Source organism: Pan troglodytes, chromosome 12 (genome assembly GCF_028858775.2).
Source record: "Pan troglodytes isolate AG18354 chromosome 12, NHGRI_mPanTro3-v2.0_pri, whole genome shotgun sequence".
NCBI lineage: Eukaryota > Metazoa > Chordata > Mammalia > Primates > Hominidae > Pan > Pan troglodytes.
In genome coordinates this window covers 115,452,233-115,463,042 of record NC_072410.2, presented here as the reverse complement: position 1 = coordinate 115,463,042, position 10,810 = coordinate 115,452,233, and positions in this window count along the sequence as shown.

Here is a 10,810-nt window from a genome sequence, read left to right as displayed (position 1 = left end):
ATCTTTATTCTGATAAGACAATGTCAATAAAGAATATACAAAGTTTATTTAAAAATTTATAGACAGATATTAAGTGGGGAAAGTATTATTTATAGATGATAGAGGGAAACTTGTAGAAAGTTTATTCATATGGTAAGCATGAATCTATCATTTCCTTGAAAGATCTTTCCTTGGGAATGACTCATTCTCTCCAGCAAACACACTTGAGGATCAAGGAAACACTTTTGATCTCCTATAAATAGCGTGCGTAGTCGTATGTACCCGTGGAAGAAATAAATATTTGCCTCCAATTGTTTGGCTCCATATCCCAGTAATAAATGTTTTCTTTGAATTATATCACAAATTGTGCCCGATCATTCATTATTTAAGAAGCCGAACTGGCCTCCATTGAAACAGAATCATGGTTCTATGATTCCATGACTCCATTTACAGGGACAACTTGAAGAGAAACTTAAAAGAGCTGCTCCCTGTCTCACCTCAGCAAACATCCCCTTGTGTGTGGCTGGGCCTGGCAGCTAAGAGTGGAATATGCTAAAAGGTAAGATGGACCAGATGTCTCAAAACTGTTACAGATCAAAGCCAAAGTAACTGAAGCAAAGCTATATGCAGAAGGTGGACAGGGAAACTGAAGCAAAGCTATGTGTAGAGGGTGGACAGGGACAAATCTGAAAATAAGAGAATGCCTCTAAGAATAAGGCAGACTGGATTGCAAGCTGTGTCCTGTGTGGACACATGGAGGCCTGTGTGAGTACTGCCCACGGAACTGAAGTAGCCATGGCTTGTTGCATCGGCTGTTACCCGTGTGGCGTCTGGTTCAGATTAAATTAAACTAGGGAAGCCTATGATAAAGTATCTTTACTTTCTTCTGTAAGGTCCCCTGAACTTGCTACTCATACTGACTCTTTACTTCCTAGAAATTAACACAGAGAGGAAAAAAAGAGCAGTTATAAAATTCACAGATTCATAAAAAAAAGCAAAATGTTCTCTCTTTTCTATCCAAGAGAGGCAAATCTATATATAGCACTAAAATCCTAAGGAGGACATCATGTAATAGAATGTTTAACATTTTCAACAACGTTTGTAAGGTATATGCGATGTTAAGTTTTAAAGTCCTGTTTTACACAATATTCTTCTACTATGTTCCTTCTGAAGGATTTCTGATGCTGTGTAGCAGTCAGCCTTTTTGTTTGAAACAGCACAGGAAAAAAAACTGTACTACGTGGGTTTTATGTGTGACTTCCCTTCTGGGGTCTAAGTGCTTGAGATCAAGAAGAATGGCTAATATTTAATCATTAAGTAGCCATGGAATTGTAACTACATCATTAACCTAACTCACTTTTATATAATGTACATATAAAGTTATTTGTTATTATTGAATGTATGTGTACAAACACACACACAAACACACACACACACAGCTTTTTTGTAAATTATAGGACACTGTTAATAGAGTCCTAATATTTGTATGTTCAGATCCTAGTTCCTGATGTCTTGAAGTGGTGTTTTCCATGTCATGGGTCTGATGGCTGAGAGATAATCATTTTATAAATGACTCTCCCCACGGTGTCCCCACACTAACCCACACTGAAACTCATCTGCCACTTCCCACCCCCTCAGGCAGCCTGGAGCAATCCTCCTGCTGCCGTCTATCCCTGTCAGCTTGACGTCTTTCTATTCAACAGCATTTTTAGTCTTGTCTGCAAACTTAGAAATGACACAGTGCACCCCCTCTTCCGGATTAATAAGTAAAATAAGAAATACGATTCATCCTGACAAGCATTTTGTAAAACGTTCATTAGCCCTTAAACATCTTTAAAGAAACTTGTTTTTATTGTTCTTGGTGGATTTTTTTAGCAGTTTCATGATAATTGAGATTGGAGTAATTTTAGATTTGCATGTTTGTTAAAATACTTTCAAAGGAAAAATAAAACTGTAGAGTGACGAAATATTGGATCTGAAGATGTAGCAGGAGGACTTTAGAGGAACACAACGCTGTGAAGTGACCCTTACAGAATTGCCCAAGATTTAAAAAGCTGCACCAGAGAGAAACAGTGAAAGACGAAACAGAGACAGAGACAGAGAGAAAGATGGAGGAAGGGAGAGAAAGAGGCAAAGAAGAGGAGAAAGAAACAAAGACAGAGACAGAGAAAGAAGAGGAGAGAGAAAGACAGAGATGGAGGGAGAAAGAGAGAGAGGCAAACTGAGAGAAAGAGGGAGAGAGCTTAAAAAACAAATATGAAGCTGCCTTCAGCCTGGGTGCCCTGAAGGAAAAGGGCCAGCTCTTCAGTCTGTCTGGGGCTGGAGTAGAGGGGAGCAGAAGGGAGTGGAAAACAAGGACTCACTGCCTTTTCCTGATTCAGCTGTGGTTCCTTTGCCGTTTCCTGTAGCCGGTAAGAGGGCTCCTAAAGGGTTCCTGGGAACAGCTGTGTGGCCAGCGCCTGCAATAACCCATCCTCTTCACCTGTGCTCTGTTCAAGGCTCCTGGAAACCCTGCAGAAAATGCACTTCCTTACTTGTTAACCTCTATCACCACCTAATTCAGGGGACTAAAAGATTTGCAAGGAAACCAACATATTACCTGTAGTTGAGGCTTCTTGGAGAGGAACCCACCTTCCCCCTGCGCACATACACCCAGTTGGCCCAGCGCGTTTGGGGCACAGCAGGTGTCTGCGATGGCATCAGGCTCATGTGTCCAATGGCCCATCCTACATCACCTGTATCTGGGGAGGATCCCCAATCAAAATGCATGTGAAGGTGAATATGAAGATTAGCCAAGCACAAATGATAATGATTGCTACCATTAGAGTAAATGTTATATTAATTCAGCTATTTACAAATATCAGAGGTTTTAAGACTTTAAGTAGTATTGAAATTATACAGAAGGGCTCCTTCAATTAAATCCTCTAGGGTTGAACAGGGAACCACAGCGGTGCTACCTCACCAATTTTTAAAGCTGTGGTTTGTTTCTGTTCCGGAATCTGAAGATGGAGCTTCTTTGATTTCAATCTTTTATCTTCATATCAATCTAAAGCCAGTTGATAGGTATCTAGCTAAGGTTGCCTCTGTCTCCTGCATTTATAGATTGTTGGAGCTATATTAATTTGCATGAATTTGGTAGTTTACAAAGGGACAGAGGGTCCTTTCACAATGTTTTTTTTTTCTCCATCAAATCCTCCATAGGCCTCTATGTGATCAGCACATTTCCAGCTTAGTATCCAGGGAGATATTTCTAGATTCATCATCATCTTAGTATCTGCTCCACATGACATCAATTTACAGAGGAAAAGTCTTGAATCAAGTGGCTCCAATTTGTTGTATGTTTGCAAAACTTCATCGTTTATAAAGTGCTATGGAAATTTTATCATATTCAATCTAAATCATATCTCTTAAGATCTATAGTAAAATGGTACAATCCCTATTTCACTAATGCAGCACTATGTTGTGAAGTGTTAAATGCTCCCCAGAGGGCAAGGACAAGCTCTGGCTTTTCCAGTTAGGTAAGTTTACAAGATGATCATTCTCAACTTCTGTCAAAGTTTCAATGTGCCCTCACTAACTACCAAGGGAAACCTGTGAGCATGCGGAATCAGAAACTGGCTCTCTTTGGCTTTGTGAGTCAAGGCTATGAACTCAGTGAGTTTTCTTTATTTTCCACTTCAGCTCCAGGGTAGGATTGTGGTAGTTAATGTAGGAGTTGACGAGGGGCTGCTTTCCGCTTTTGAAAGCAAAGGCTCGACAGAAAACCACGTGATGTGTGGCTACCTGACCAACACCCAGCCAGCATCTTGTCAGTTCAGAATCATTAAGCGGACATCTTCCCTTCTGGGCCATGCACACTTGCATTTCCCTGCCTCCTTTCAGAAGAAGGTGTGTTAGTGGGAGCCACTTACTGCCGCCTCTCCAGGGCTTTACAGGTGCACCTGTGTTCTCCACACTGTAGCTAAGTCCAATTTTCTGTTCCTTGTCTAGGATGAGACAATGCAGCTGTCACCTCTCTATGTTCTACAGCATTAGTTTAGAATACATTCTCCTGGGTTTCCTATACTCAGGAGCTTTCTGGACAGATTTTTTTAAAAATGTACTCAGGTCCTCCAGACGTAAATCAAATGCCGGCTGCTTTTCTAATCGCTTGTTTTCTTTTGAACTTGGAAATCACATGTGAAATTTTATCTTACTAAAATATAAGTTTACATGGCTATTTTATTATCAGATTCTTTTATATATCTAATCCATAAAACTTTGTTCATCTGTAAAATGGGTTTAATGATGTCTGCCTGATTTATTCCACAGTGTTTCTGTGTCATGTCTTGCTATGCCTAAATTATTGATTGATATAAAATGTCCATTCTGAAACTGCACTCACGGTGACTACCAGTGCAAACCTACACATATATATTATCACGTGCCTGCATAGGTTTTATTGCCACCAATATTTTGATCAACAGGAATTTATTGAACTGGCAAAGAATAGGTGAGGAATAAATTAAAAGTTGTAGGGTGGACCCCTGACCTCTAGCTGTTCAGAGTGCAGCGATGGAGCTTGAACTCTGGAGCCAGACCGGCTCCAGAGTCAGCACCCTTGGTTTGGGTGCTGACTCTGCCACCCTCTCACTGAGTGATGCTGGACAAAGTGTTTTTTTTCCACTGGCCTCAGTTATCACATCTGTGGAATGGCCACAGCAACCACCCCTAAACTACAGGGCTGCTGGGGGGATTCAGTGAGCTCTTTCATGTACGCCACTTTGAAGAATGGCTTGTACATGATAAATGCTATAAGCCTTTCTTAAATATATAAACAATAGATGTTCTAGTGAGGGAAACAAATGTATTTTATATAATTTTACTGTAATCAAACAGCAGGCGGGGAATTTCTCAAGTATTGCCTATGTTAAAGGAAAGATGAGCTGACAGGACAAATGAAAAGGAGACTACTTGGCATGCACCTGGGATGTCATCCCAGGCAGGTTGTGCCTGCAGTGCAGTACAACTGCATAACGGGGACCTAAGAGAGGGTTGGAGGGCTGCGCTAGAGAGGTGGGCAGGCTCATTAGCTGGGCCTGGTGGCACGCGCCTGTAATCCCAGCTACTCAGAAGGCTGAGGCAGGAGAATTGCTTGAACCCAGGAGGTAGAGGTTGCAGTGAGCTGAGATTGCGCCATTGCACTGCAGCCTGGGCGACAGAGTGAGACTCCGTCTCAAAAAAACAGAAAAGATAGGAGGGCAGACTCTCCTGGCCACAATGAGAAATCAGACCCCTTTCTCCTCTTTCAATTATCTGACTCTTGTTTGGAATTTCTGCTCTAAAACTTGAAGTCTGAGGGGAAATGTTTGCTTGATTTGTGTTTCCTCTGAGGTTGAATTTGACTGGAGATAATGCTGGCATACCAAAAAGCTGCATGTCTGCAAATATCTGCCAGTTCTATTCTTGAAAATTGACATATGTCCACGTTCTACGGAGGGATGCTTTTGCGATCCAATTAGAAATAATGAAGCTCACAATATTACACAAGAAGTCAACTCCCAAGAGCTACAGTGTCCCATACCTAGCACCGTGGCCCAGGGGAACCCAGAGAGCAACTCTCTTCCTCCAAATGGACATAACAAGCAGGTACTTCCAACACCAGCCGGCTTTGCTGCTCAATTTTCAGAGGATGCCTGTCTCTGATAAAGGGGTGACTTCCACACTTGCTTCAACAAACCTACAGGTAGATTTAGAACAATGGCTTCTGTCTCACATAATTGTTCTTTAAACAAGTGCTTTCTTGATTGGAAAAGTGATGATTTTATTTCATTTTATTTTTAGAAAAAAAAAAGTCACTGAGCACTGGATGCCGAGGACAGCTGGAGTGCGTGGGATGTGGGACGCTATTTTTTCCTAGCTGCTTTGGGAACCAAGCAGATGGGTGGCTACTTGATGACATCAGGGGCCATGGATGGTGCATTCCAGCTGCTGACCACGTGAACACGTTTACTATGGGCAAAGAAGAGAATTTCCCTCCTGCGCTCTGCTTCTCCCTTGGTCCCAGCTTCCTTAGATTGTTTTTCTGGGCTACTGAAATCATGTCTGCCTCCTTCTCTCTGAAATACACAGCCATGGAGAGTCTCCATGGGGAAAAGAATTTCCAAGTACTTTTTGTGAAACGTGCAAAGGGGCTTTGCAGGATTCAGGTAACTTGCTCAGAGCATGGAATTTCTAAATGAAGCAGTGCCGTCAACTTTCTCCCAAGTTGTGTAGGTAAGACAAAGCAGCGCTCTCAGGAGAGCTTGGCTCACAGCAGAGGGTTGGAAGTGAGTTTCCTGCAATCACGGTGGGAAGGTCTGAGGTCTTCCTCCTAGCCGGAGACATTCGTCTGTTGTTGGAATGGAAACCAGTAATGAAAAGATAACACTGTATATGCATATTTGCACTTTACAGTTTGCAAAGAGCTCTATACTTTACACATGACAAATGTGATTTCAAATACTCTCAGCTAAACACCAACTACTGGGGCCTCTTGTGTTTGCAAGACAGCCAAGCCTTCAGACATAGGCTCAATATTTCATGGCTGATGAGATGTAAAATCCTCTCCTACGATAAAAGCGTCTGTGAATGTGTGAGTGACAAGCGGCATGGCGTCGTGAAACACGTGGGCTCCAGTCCTGGCTGTCCCAAGTCCCTCTCTGAGTGACAGTCTGCTCATCTGTTGAATGGGGATTATTCCCCGCATTGCCCACCTTACAGGGTTAGGTTGGGTCAGAAGAAAATCCACTTGAGAAACTGTCTTGGAAATTATAAAGTTTTATGTACATGTTACTAATATTATGAGTAGTCTAAGGCTGACATACTCTCAGGAATATTATGATTCTACATAGAATCTTTATCAGACAATAAACCTAGACTTCCCAAAGACCTTACCTCTTTGTTAAAACAAGAACACTTTATATCACATCCTCTTTGGCATGTCCCTCAGAAAAGGCCTGGAACAAAACCATGTAGACAGAATTCGGTCTGTCTGGTGCTTTTGGCGTTGCATTTTTTTTTCCTCCCTGCATTTCTCAGTTAAGCTTGACAATATCCCTGTGAAGTAGGTAACACCTCTGAGACTTCACCTTTGATGAACCAATGCTTAGAAATTTGAAGATTTCTCCAAGACTCAGCTAGGAGGAGCCGGGATTGGAACCCATGCCTTCTGATCCTGACAACTGAGGCATTGTCAGTGGTCGGCTTTCTGTGGGGGATCCAGCAGGCTCTGGTTCAGTCTCTCTTGGGAGCTTGCTGCTTTAGAAAATCTTTTCTCATTTTTGTTTGGTCATATGAGATTTCATCTCTGGCTTCCCAAGCGTCTCTGTGGGAAGGGGACTTGAAGCCAGTTTGGAGTTTTAGTAGAAACTTCTCCGGTACAAGGCAGGTACTCAGGGGTGGGTGCAGACTTGATTTTACAAGTACATCTGTTCTGTTTATTTTTGCTTCTTTGCAGTATTATCAACTTCTGCTCCATATGGGTGATCCATATTGTGCCTTGGTGAAATGATACCACATTATGCTTTTATGCCTTTATCATCAAACACTACTCATGAAAAAATCACCAGGTTTGCCTAGGTTCATCTGTTCAATTTATTTTTCCCAAACTTTATTTTGAATAAAACACCTACGGTAAATGTGATTTATGTAAATGAATAAAACAAAACTGTTATATAAGCTTTTTTGACATCATTCAGTCCCATCCTGTCGGGGCGCCACTATACAAAATCCTCTGGCAGCATGTTTTCCATAGGATTATATTATTTCTGAAATCGCAGAGCCAAAGAGATAAAACTATAATATACTTTCAAATGCTTTAATTTAATTTTTTCTCTTCTCTCCCCAAGCTTCCCATATGGAGGAACTCCAATATTTTAAGAGAAGCTTTTACTTATGAGAATCTTGCAGCACTATTCCAAGTGCCTGTAGCTATTCCTCTCTCTCATACTCTCTGCCTTTCTCTATTTTTCTCACACCTCGCTCCCTGATTTTATTTAAAGAATGGCAATCTATCTTTCCTTCCCCCTCCCTCCTTTATTGTTATATTTTCTTACTTTCTACCCCCTGGGACCCTGAATGGAAGAATTTTCATTTTCCAAGCTGGTGCTAGGGGCCAAGTCCTGTGCCCTGGATTGACACACATCATCTCACGTATTTCACAGGATGCACAGCCCTGGCAGGTGTTCTTATCTCCACTGGGCAGATGGGAAATGAAGGCTTGGGAAGCTGAAGGGCCTGCCCGGCTCAAGGGCACAGCACTAGACTAACCGTGGTGCCACTGAACTTGGGGACATCCATGTGCATGCAGGCCGTCTTGGAGGATGAAGGCCTTTGCACTCACTCTTCCATTGATGGAGACCACCATGTGTAGTTAATGCCCTGGGTAGCAAGCCCTGGCTTCTGCTAACCGAGGCTCACCACATGGGAGACCCAATGGGTCATTTCATCCTGAGGAAGCTCCCGAGGGCCTAAGTGTCAGCCTTCACTGGCTCCTTTGTTCCATAAGGCAAGGAAACTGAGTCCCAGAGAGAAGGTCACGGCCTGCCCAAAGCAACACATCTAGCAATATGAAGTGTGTGATAATGAGATCCTTGAGCTCTGTGTCCAGCATGCATTTCCTTATCACCTAACACTCAATTGAAGACCCACACTGGCCCCAGAATGAAGAAGTAAACCACTGATTAATTCACTAAATATTAGTTTACAAGAACTTCTTAAAGTACATGTGTTATATCAAATGAGGTAATAGACATTTACATTTAACATACTATATGAAAGCTTTTTCAAATTATACATTAGTTAAATACATGTTATTTTGGTTGTTGTAAATGTGAACATTTAAGAACAAAAGTGAATTAAACTTAATCTTTCCATCATAAACAAATGTCAGCTGGCTTGGGTACCTTTGGCTCATTTTTATCATGTTTGTTGAGAGTTCTGTCTTTTATCAAAAGTTGAATTTGCATTACTATTGAGAAATCCTCTACAAGATTTTTCAAAGAGTTCTTTAAATTTTGTTGTAATTTCAGACACAATATTCAAGCACTGAACTCTTCAGCCCAGTGATTTTCCTGTGGATTACTCATCAGAAGATACACACTCACTACAGTAACTCCAGAGGCTATAAATCCCTGGAAAGTTCATTCGAATGACAAATTTCTATATCCTCATTTTCCTAGTACCAGGATAGAAAGTATTGAATATTTCTGAAAGTCTCTCTCACTGCAGAATAGCAGGCAAAATTAAAAAAGAAAAAAACCAAAAAAACACACCAAGATTCTTGAGTAGAGAAGAGCTAGAGATAGGCTGATATTTTTTATTCCATAATTCCTGGTGAAACTGCTTAGCCTAAAGGTAGTCATGAGAACACTTAGTCCCAATGTGTACTGTATCTCTGAGATGGTAACTGCAAAAGAGTAGTTGTACATTTGGTGGCCACTAAGCAGATATCATGAGCATTACTGTTTTAATACTTACTTCATTTGCTCAGAATTCATGCTCAGCATCAGTGTTTGGGGATCTGTTTTTAATTATGAAAACTGAGGTCCTATATTGCTTTTGTTCTTCTCTTTTTGCCACATTTCTGCTGCAGGGGAAAAATGTGCTCTCAACAGCCTGAAAACCTGGCTGAGGACTCCTTCCTAGCTCAGCCCCTGATGCTCATAGGGAAAGGATCAACATAAAATCATTTCTGTTTCAAAGTGCAACTTACTCCTCATAATAATTGCTATCCTAAATAAGGTGGCATTTTTTTTTCTCCTACACAGTTGGTATTTGGCATTTAACAATGCAACGCCTTACCTCATTCACTGCCTAGACAATGAGAGCTTTAAAGCGTTAGAGTCATGGAAGACTTTCTGAAATGTCTTACCTTAATTTAGAGTGAGGAGCTAAGAAAGGTTGGCCAGGAAAAGGCAGAGACAAAATCCTGAGTCCAGAGTCATAGTCTAGCAGCAGTGGCCCCTGGATGCACCATTGCTTTACACGCATGAGGTGTTCCACATGGATCATGTAGCAGTTGGGCAAAGAAGGTGTCCTCCTTGTATTGTAGCTGATAAAGCAGAAGCTTAGAGATGCAAGTGACTTGCTCAATTCCTGCTTCCAGCACATTCAGGTATTCTCACACCTGGATCTCTGCTCTCTTTCCTCTTTCTGCATCTTAATTCCTTTCCAGATTTGTGCCCATTTTGCTTCAGATTTGGTGTCACACTCAGAGATTATTGGATTGATCTATTACTCAATATTCTCCCAGAGAGAATTGCAGCCGGCAGGAACATTCATTGTAGACCCAGGTGTTAGTGAACAAGCTCTACCTTCAACCCTGTTCTGGACGAGCAAGTAATGAATTACACATTTAATTTCAGTACTCCAGTTGACCCTTGATTCCCTCAGTTTGCAGAATCCATTTCCCTAGACTTTAGAACAAGAAAGAACACTTGTTCTCTCCCAAAAATACCCAAGTCAACAAATGAAAACATGAACTTCAAAGGATGACTTCAAGCCTAGAGTCTGGAGGAAGAGGACAGAGTGGTTTTGGGAGTTATTTAACCACTCTAACCATATTTCCTCTAATAAATGAGTATCCTAGTGCTTAATAGACCACATTCTTTTGATAACTATTTAAGTTAATGCACTCAAAGGTGCTAATATTCTCACCAGTGCAATGGAGAGCATTGTAGTACTTTGAGATCACATTGCTTTCACCAACTGAGCCAATCCTACTCCTACATTTGTTTGTATTGCCATGTAAGTTAATGTAGGTTTAAAATCTCAGGCTTCCAAGAAAGAGTACTAGTCTCAGGAACTACCC